This window comes from Choloepus didactylus, chromosome 14 (assembly GCF_015220235.1).
Source record: "Choloepus didactylus isolate mChoDid1 chromosome 14, mChoDid1.pri, whole genome shotgun sequence".
NCBI lineage: Eukaryota > Metazoa > Chordata > Mammalia > Pilosa > Megalonychidae > Choloepus > Choloepus didactylus.
This window is the reverse complement of record NC_051320.1, coordinates 90,777,545-90,785,854: the sequence shown is the minus strand read 5'-3', so window position 1 is coordinate 90,785,854 and position 8,310 is coordinate 90,777,545. Positions and strand designations below refer to the sequence as shown.

The following is an 8,310-nucleotide window of genomic DNA, read 5'->3' as shown; positions in this document are numbered from 1 at the left end:
GCTTCCAGCAGGAGGAAAATAAAACACATCCTTACGGGGCGTACTGAATTAAAACCAGAGAGCACCAGTAAATGATGAGAAGAGAATGAACAGGATTGCCCTGTCCACAGGGGTTTGATCTTTATGCTCCACAACAAATTACAGAGAGGCAGGAAAATCGGGTTCCCGTTCTTCCAGAGCACTCTGCTTCCTGCAGAAGCCTTTATCATTAGCCTTTTATGTGGCGGAAGACTTTGGGCATAACACTTTCATATTTATTGGTCCATAACTGAGATGGATAAATCATTTTCAAATCTGGAAAATGTGCAGAATCTTGACATCTTGCAGTTGAATTGCGGCCATACATGGTTCTTGTGTGTGCAAAGTTTAGAGCAGCACTGAAATAACACGATTTTGCTTTTCTGGGTTTATATTAAAGTAGAAGAGATTTAAATGGACTGTCTTTATTAACTAGTACAGAAATCATTTTTTGGTTACTAAGAGACAACAAAACAAGATTGATTTTTTTTTTCCTTGTAACAGGCTTTCCAAATTAAAAAGCATACCACTTTTATATAACATTTCACAGAGCACAAAACTGCAAATGAGGAAAAAAATTAAGATGATTTTCAAGTTCCCAAGTGGACTCCTTTACTGACTAGGCACATTGGTGAGTTGACTATTCTTCAAGCATTCCATAGTTGGAAAGTTCCTGAAAAGAGAGGAAAATGAGATATATTTGTATACATCAAGAAACAATTACTATACGCTCTGTTGGGATTGGACTGATTTAAGCAGAGGAAGGAGACAAGTAGAAATTTAACAGAAATAAAGACATTTATGAACACAATGCAAAAGGAAGCTAATTGTTGAAATTAAGGACATAAAATATTTGTGTTCAGTAAAGACAGATGAATGCTTAATCAGTAGCAAGATGATCACATGCTCTCCATTGTGACATTTATGGGTTTGATTTCGGTGATGTCTTGTTTCACATGAAGTCTCCACATTAAAGCATGAAACAGGCTCTTATGGGTCCACACACGTACACCAGCTCATTCCTGTCACCTGACAAGAGACTGAGCTTACAGATGTTTAAAAAAAATTTTTTTTATTAATGAAGAAATCAGAGAACTTATTTCGATGAGCTCAACACAGCATAACTTTGCTGGCTCAAGCACCAGATGGTAATCAGGAAGCGAAGCCCAGTGGCCACGGCGAAGCGCCAGGCACTGCTTCGGTCCCACGGCGGGTCCCGCGCGCCCCTCGCAGGGGCCTTCCCAGTGCCGCAGCGCCCCGAAGCCGCTCGGCACAACGGTCAGGACCCCTGGGAGCCAGCCCCTCCTGCTCCCCAGGGGCAATGCCCCCCTCTCCTCTCCCGGCACCACACACGCCAGCGACCACCGACGTGTCCCCAAACGCTGTCCCCAAACACGCTGCGCCCTTTCCTGCCGGTCACGGCCCCTCCCTCCCCACCCGCTGCATCTGACACTTCACCCCTCCCGTCTGCTCACGAGATTCCAACCCCTTTCAGGTTCCGCCTCCGCCGTGAGCCCTCTCCATCCCCCCCTCTAGTGCTCCACGTCTTCCTCCGCAGCCTCCTCTCTGCCGTGTCAGCTCCTTACTGCCTAGAGCCAGAGGCAGGGAGTGCGGCCTGCACGAGGCACCCCAGGATGGGAAAACATCTATTACAGCAAATACATTAATTAGGGCCCTGTTGTGGTTAATCAACTGAGTATTTCTTGCGTGGTGACTGTATATGATGGTACAAGAATGTAAGAGACTCATTCCTGGCCCTTGAGGAGCTTAGGGGAACCAAGGACAACAACCCACACAGCGTGAACTGGCAGCCCACAATTAGACACTTGCCAAAATGGAGGAAGAGGAAAGAGGTCTCTTTGGGGCAAAGGAGAAAGGGAAGTTCCTGAAGAACTGGCAGGACCTAGTAACTGGAGAGGAAAGGGTGGGCAAAGCCACGGAGGCAGGCAGCTGCTAGCTGGGGTCTCGTCTGCTTCCCCAGGGAGACCCAGTGCCCCCTCGTGCTTAGCACTCAGCCTGCCACCTGCTGGGTGGGCTCTTGGCAGAAACACCCGTGGACACACCTGCTGCCGTGACCGGACAACGCAAGCTGGAGGAAGGGCTGGGGGCTGAGGTCTTTCAGCTGTCCCCCAACACGCGGAGCTGGGCAGCCAGGGTGCCCAGACTTTATTTTCTCACTCGTGCAGGCAGGCGTCTGACATGCCACGAGCCAGGACCACACCGTGGGTTAGAGACCTTTTCAACCCACCTCAAGCAGATGAATTCTCTGTGTGGCCACAGATGTTAACCACAGTATAAGTTAATGAATACCTATGGTACCTAGAGTTCCGGTTTCCTTCAGAAAAGCATGTTAAGAGGCACCATTGGCCTCTATGGGGAATAGTATTATAACACCTACAAAAAACACAATGACCCAGTAAGTCTACCTTAGACAATTATCCTACAGATAGACACAAATGTGTGAACAGTAACAGAGATTTCAAGCTATGCTTTCCCACACTGCCTTTGGTGAGAGCAAAATACTAGAAACTAACTACATGTCTGTCAAATTATGGTTCATACATATAAGAGAATATTATTCAGCCAACAATAAGGAAACAGCAGCGTTATAGTATAAAAGCTTATAAAGTGAGCTCCAGGATATATTCTAAAGTGAAATAAGCAGGTAGAAAACAGTGTACTCTGTTTTGTATAATAATAATTAAAAGCTATAAGCACATATTGAATTGAAAAAAAGTAAGTGCAGACTATCTCTGGAAAGATACATAAAAAAACCCAATATGACTAGCTGCTGCTGGGTGGCTGCGGGCAGGGCTGGAAACCTTTTATCATATACACTTCTGGAAGTTTTGGATTTTGTAACAAGCAATGTATTAGCTATTAAAAAGAAGACATATTTTAGTTTTCAAACTTCATAATTCCCACTAAAAAATGCCAGTATTTACAGAAGTAGATACCTCTTTTTCCATTGAGGTGCTCAGTGTTAGTATTTTAAAAATTACTGGCTCATTTTTTCATTCATTCATTCTCTCATTTGTTCCTCACTGAACACCTTGTCAGCTCCTGCCCTGTGCCAGGCACTGTGCTGGGATTTGGAGATACACAGTCCCTTGCCTTTGAACAGCTTAAAAGCCTGGCAGTGGGGGTGAGACAAACATTTCAACGAGTAGAGCAGAGATCTAGCTTCTGCCAATACCAGCAGCCCCGCATGCTGCACGGCAGTGTCTGCCCCTCGATCCCATCTCCTCCTCTGAGCACCTGTCGGGCAGCAGACATGGAGGAGTGAGTCAGGCCTGGGTCCTGCCACTCGAGGTGATCGAATGAGACTGTACATATACGTGAAGGCATTTAACAGCCTGTTAAGTTCTCCACAGACGGAAGGATGGCTCTAGCTTGACCCAATAAGGTCAAGGAAATCCCTGTACTGTGAGACGCTGCGCCACTCACGCATTTTATTCCCTCACTCTTTCAACGGCCTGTTCAGTCACCCTTCCACCAGGCCTCAGGCAAGGCAGCTGCACCGAGACGTTTCTATTCCAGGGGAGAGGAGAGAGGAAGACAAACAGCCCATCCCAGGACAGAGTGCAGAATTCCAGTGTGCTGTGAGGGTCCTCAAGCAGGACTCCAACAGCCAGGCTAGAGGAGGAGACAGCAGGCCAGGGAAGGCTTCCTGGAGGAGGTGATGAGTGAAGGTTTACCTCAAAGTTTGGACGGAACAGTAACAACTGACCAGATCAAGAGCTGGGTGAGTGGGGTAAGGACATGTGATTTCAGGCAGATATGATGCATATACAGAAAGCCACGATGGAGATTGAATCTAGCAGGGCCAGAGCAAAGTAGGGTGGGGTTGCAAGGAGCACTGGAGAAGGCACAAGAGCAGGCAGGGCTTTCTCTTCAGAGCCAGGGGGTCTAAGCTTTATCCCAAAAGCTACTGGGAGCCACCAAAGGACTCATCATACAAGGTCTGAAAAAACACTCTCGTCAATGGGTGCTCGTCACTGAAAGAGGGAACGACTGTGAGATTCGTGAGCCAGGGATCCCATTAGCAACCAACTTCCACTGGGCAGGATTTTGTTAGATAAGGGAGGATGAAAGTCAGGTTTAAAAATGATCCACAGCCTTTCCAATCAAAGATGGAAAAGAGAACCAATCATAGATTTTGTTACTTTAAATATATTGACAGATTTTTTTCTTTTCAATCCCTATAAGACAATGAACATCAATAGAAATAGGAGACACTATCTGCATATGTAATAATAAACTTTACAAATGGCATATATTTTGGTTAAACTTTTGACTACATTTTTATTTTTTCTTAAACTCACCAGTTTTAAGTTCTGGGACTTCTCTCTGTAGAGTGGGGTAAGGGTCTCTGTCAATTTTGAGTTAAACTGAGGGAGACAGACTTCTGATTTGTGAAAGTATTAACATGATTTTTTTTTTTTTTTTGGTTTCTCCAGAACATTCCTAACCATTCCCTAACAACGGCTGTTAGGAATCATATTACCCACACTGCTAATGTCATCTGTTCATATTTACTGATGTAGTAAAATCTTACTCTACGTCAAACACCGTGTTCACTGTGTTCAGAGATAGGGACGAGAAGATGAAAAAGTCAGGGCCGCTGTTTTTTAAGGCACTCCGTTTGGCTCCAGGATCACTGATCAGTGCAAACAGAGGTTCACACAGTCCTTTGGGGAGCACAGATGGAAGGAGTACTTTCTTGGCCAGAGGAAGGGAGTGAGGCTAGGCTGAAAGGCGAGGAGGATATTACATTGGAAGGCTTCTTAGCAGGAACTACGACATGCTTCATTTTGTGTCCCTTGCCTATCCAACAAGCATTACCTCTTGTTCTAATATAATTGATAGAATTGATCCTGTTTTCTTTTAATTCCAAATATTACATTTAGCAATAAATAAGAACAAAAGCTTATGTTTGTCCCAGGCACGTTTCTAAGCCTCACAGCAACACTGAGGTAGACGTCAGTATCATTCTCCTTTACGGATGGGGAGATGCCAGGATAGATTGCCATTTGGAGTGGTTAAGTAACTTGCCCGAGTTTACAAGGCTGGTAAATGGCAGAGCTGGGATAGGACTCCTTGCACGAGTACCTTCTCCATATGGGTATTTTCTATTGGCTCTTCAAAGGCCTCAGCTAATCCCTCCACCAGCACGCCTTTCCCAACCTCCAACCCTCTTCTGCAGGGCAGTCCCCACGGAGGCCCTCCTTGCCCCTATCCTCGGGGCTGCGGCACCTGGACGGGGGACTGCGCCCTCCTGCCTGCAGCAGAGCAAAGGTCGGTGTGTGAAGCTGAACGCGGGCCGACACCGACTCAACCTGGACTACCCAGAGTCTAAGAAAATTTGAAATTGAAACAAAGTCAAAGAATCTTTCCGGGAAGGAACATGGGGCTGGGTGGGCTGGAGATGGAGAAAGGGGGGTTATCAATCATTACGTCTAGCCTGCGCTCAGTGCTGTCTTTTACTGTGAGGGGAATCGGGTAATGCAAGATTTAGCTGCTGCTCTTAAGGAGGCTTTACTCTAATGGCACAGAGAACTGACTGTGTAACAATGCGGTTAAGACCAAGGACTGGATGAAAGTGGGTGAGTTCAAATCTTTGCTCTACCAGTTACAAAGTGACCTTGCATACATGATTTCACCTCTTGAAGCTTAAGTTTATTCCTTTGTAAAATGAAGATGACTGAAGGGAGAAACAGACGGTTCTACATCAGCAGTAGGAGACTTCAATACACCACTTTCAATAATGGATAGAACATCAAGACACAAGATCAATAAGGGAACAGAAGACTTGAACGATACTACAAACCAACCAGACCTAAAAGTCATCTACAGGGCATTCCACCCAACAGCAGCAGAACATACCTTCTTCTCTAGTGCACGTGATCACTCTCCAGGATAGACCAATGCTAGGTCACAAAACAAGTTTCAATAAATTAAAAAATACTGAAGTCATACAATGTATCTTTTCTCACTACAATGGAATCAAGCGAGAAATTAACAACAGAGGGAGAAATGGAAAATTCACAAATACCTGGAAAGCAAACAACATACTCTTAAACACAATGGGTCAAAGAAGAAATAACAAGGGAAATTAGGAAATATCTTGAGGTGAATGAAAACAAAAACACAACATACCAAAACTCATGGGATACAGCAAAGTCAATATTGACACAGAAATTTATAACTCTAAATGCTCACATTAAAAACGAAGAAATATCTCAACTCAGAGACCTAGCCTCACAACTGGGGAATCTAGAAAAAGAGGGGCAGACTAAACCCAAAATGAGCAGAAGGAAGGAAATAACAAAGATCAGAGTGAGGATCAATGAAAACTGCAGAGAGAATGAACAAAACCAAAATTTGGCTATTTGAAGAGATCAATAAAATTGACAAACCTTTAGTTCAACTGGCAAAGGAAAAAGAGAGGACACAAATATTTAAAGTCAGAAATGAAAGGGGTGACATTACTATCAACCCCACAGAAATAAAAAGGATTATAAGAGTTTACTATGAACAACTGTACACAAACAAATTAGATAACCAAGATGAAGTGGACAAATTCCTAAAGGCACACAAACTACCTATTCTGACTCAAGAAGAAATGGAAGATCCCAACAGATCAATAACTAGTAAAGAGACTGAAGCGGTCATCAAAAATCTCCAAACAAAGAAAAGCCCAGGACCAACAGGATGACTTCACTGGTGAATTTAACCAAATATTCCAAGAAGAATTAACACTAATCCTGCTCAAACTCTTCCAAAAACCTGAAGAGGGAAAACTTCCCAACTCATTCTATGGGGCCAACATCACCCTAATGCCAAAGCCAGATAAAGATACCACAAGAAAATCACAAACCAGTATCTCTTGTGAATACAGATCCAAAAATCTTCAACAAAATACTAGCAAAACAACCCCCAACAGTGCATTAAAAGAATTATACACCCACGACCAAGTGGGTTGATCCCAGGTATGCAAGGGTGGTTCAACGTAAGAAAATTAATTAATATAAAAAACACATCAACAAAATGAAGGGAAAAAAACACATGATCGTCTGTCTCAATTAATGCAGAAAAGGAATTTGGCAAAATCCAGCACCCTTCTTAACAAAAACACTTAGAAAACTATGAATAAAGGGAAACTTCCTGGACATGATTAAGGGCATATAGAGAAAAGCCCATAGCTACCATCATCCGCAATGGTGAAAGGCTGAAAGCTTTCTCTCTGAGATCAGGAACAAGACAAAGATGCCACAAGACAAAGATGCCACTGTCACCACTGTTATTCAACATTGTATAGTAAACTTTAGTCAGAGCAGTTAGGCAAGAAAAAAAATAAAAGTCATCAAAATTGAGAAGGAAGAAGTAAAACTTGCCCTATTTGCAGACAACATGATCCTCTACACAGACATCCTGAACAATCCACAAAAAAGCTACCAGAACTAATAAACAGTCAGTAAAGTGGCAGGGTACAGGATCAACACACAAAAATCATATACACTGGTAATGAACTATCTGAAGAGAAAATTAAGAAAAAAATTCCATTTACAATAGCAGAAAAAGAATCAAATATCCAGGAATATATTTAACCAAGGATGTAAACAAATGACTTCAATGGGGAAAACTACAAAACACTGCTAAAAGGAATCAAAGACCTAAATAGATGGAAGGACATTCCATGTTCATGGATTGAAGACTAAATACTGTTAAGATGTAGATTCTAGCCAAAGTGATTTACAGGTTCAACTCAATCCCAATCAAAAATTCTTGACAGTCTTCCTTGCAGAATGGAAAAGCCAACAAATAAATTTATATGGAAGGGTAAGGGGCCCCAACTAGCCAAAATCATCTTCAAAAAGAAGAATGAAGTTGGAGGACTCATGCTTCCTGATTTTAAAACTTATTAGAAAGCAACAAAAATAAAAAAAAAAAAACAGCATGACACTAGCATGAGGACAAACATCTAAGACCGATGGAACTGAACTGAGAGTTCAAGAATAGATCCTTACATCTATGGCCACTTGACTTTTAGGGTGCCAATAGCACTCAACTGGGAAAGAGTCTCTTCAACAAATGGTGCTGGGAAAACTGGATGTCCATAGGAAAGAAGGGGGACCCCTACATAACATTAAATGCAAAAAGGAACTCAAAATGGATCAAAGACCTAAATATAAAAACCAAAATTATAAAACTCTCAGAAGAAAATACAGGGAAGCAACTTCAGGACCTTGTGTTGGACAATGATTTCTTAGATTTTACATCAAAAGGATG

The 8,310-nt window shown here is 42.9% G+C and overlaps 1 protein-coding gene across 1 annotated transcript in view; it reads right to left on the bottom strand.

Moving 5' to 3' along the window:
- Positions 1-417: 417 nt before the first annotated feature.
- Positions 418-8,310, bottom strand: part of KHDRBS3 (KH RNA binding domain containing, signal transduction associated 3) — a 184,481-nt gene continuing 176,588 nt past the window's right edge. The window contains exon 11 of the transcript XR_005211668.1: positions 418-691. The gene's annotated coding sequence lies outside the window, so the exon portion shown is untranslated. The remainder of the gene's footprint in view (positions 692-8,310) is intronic.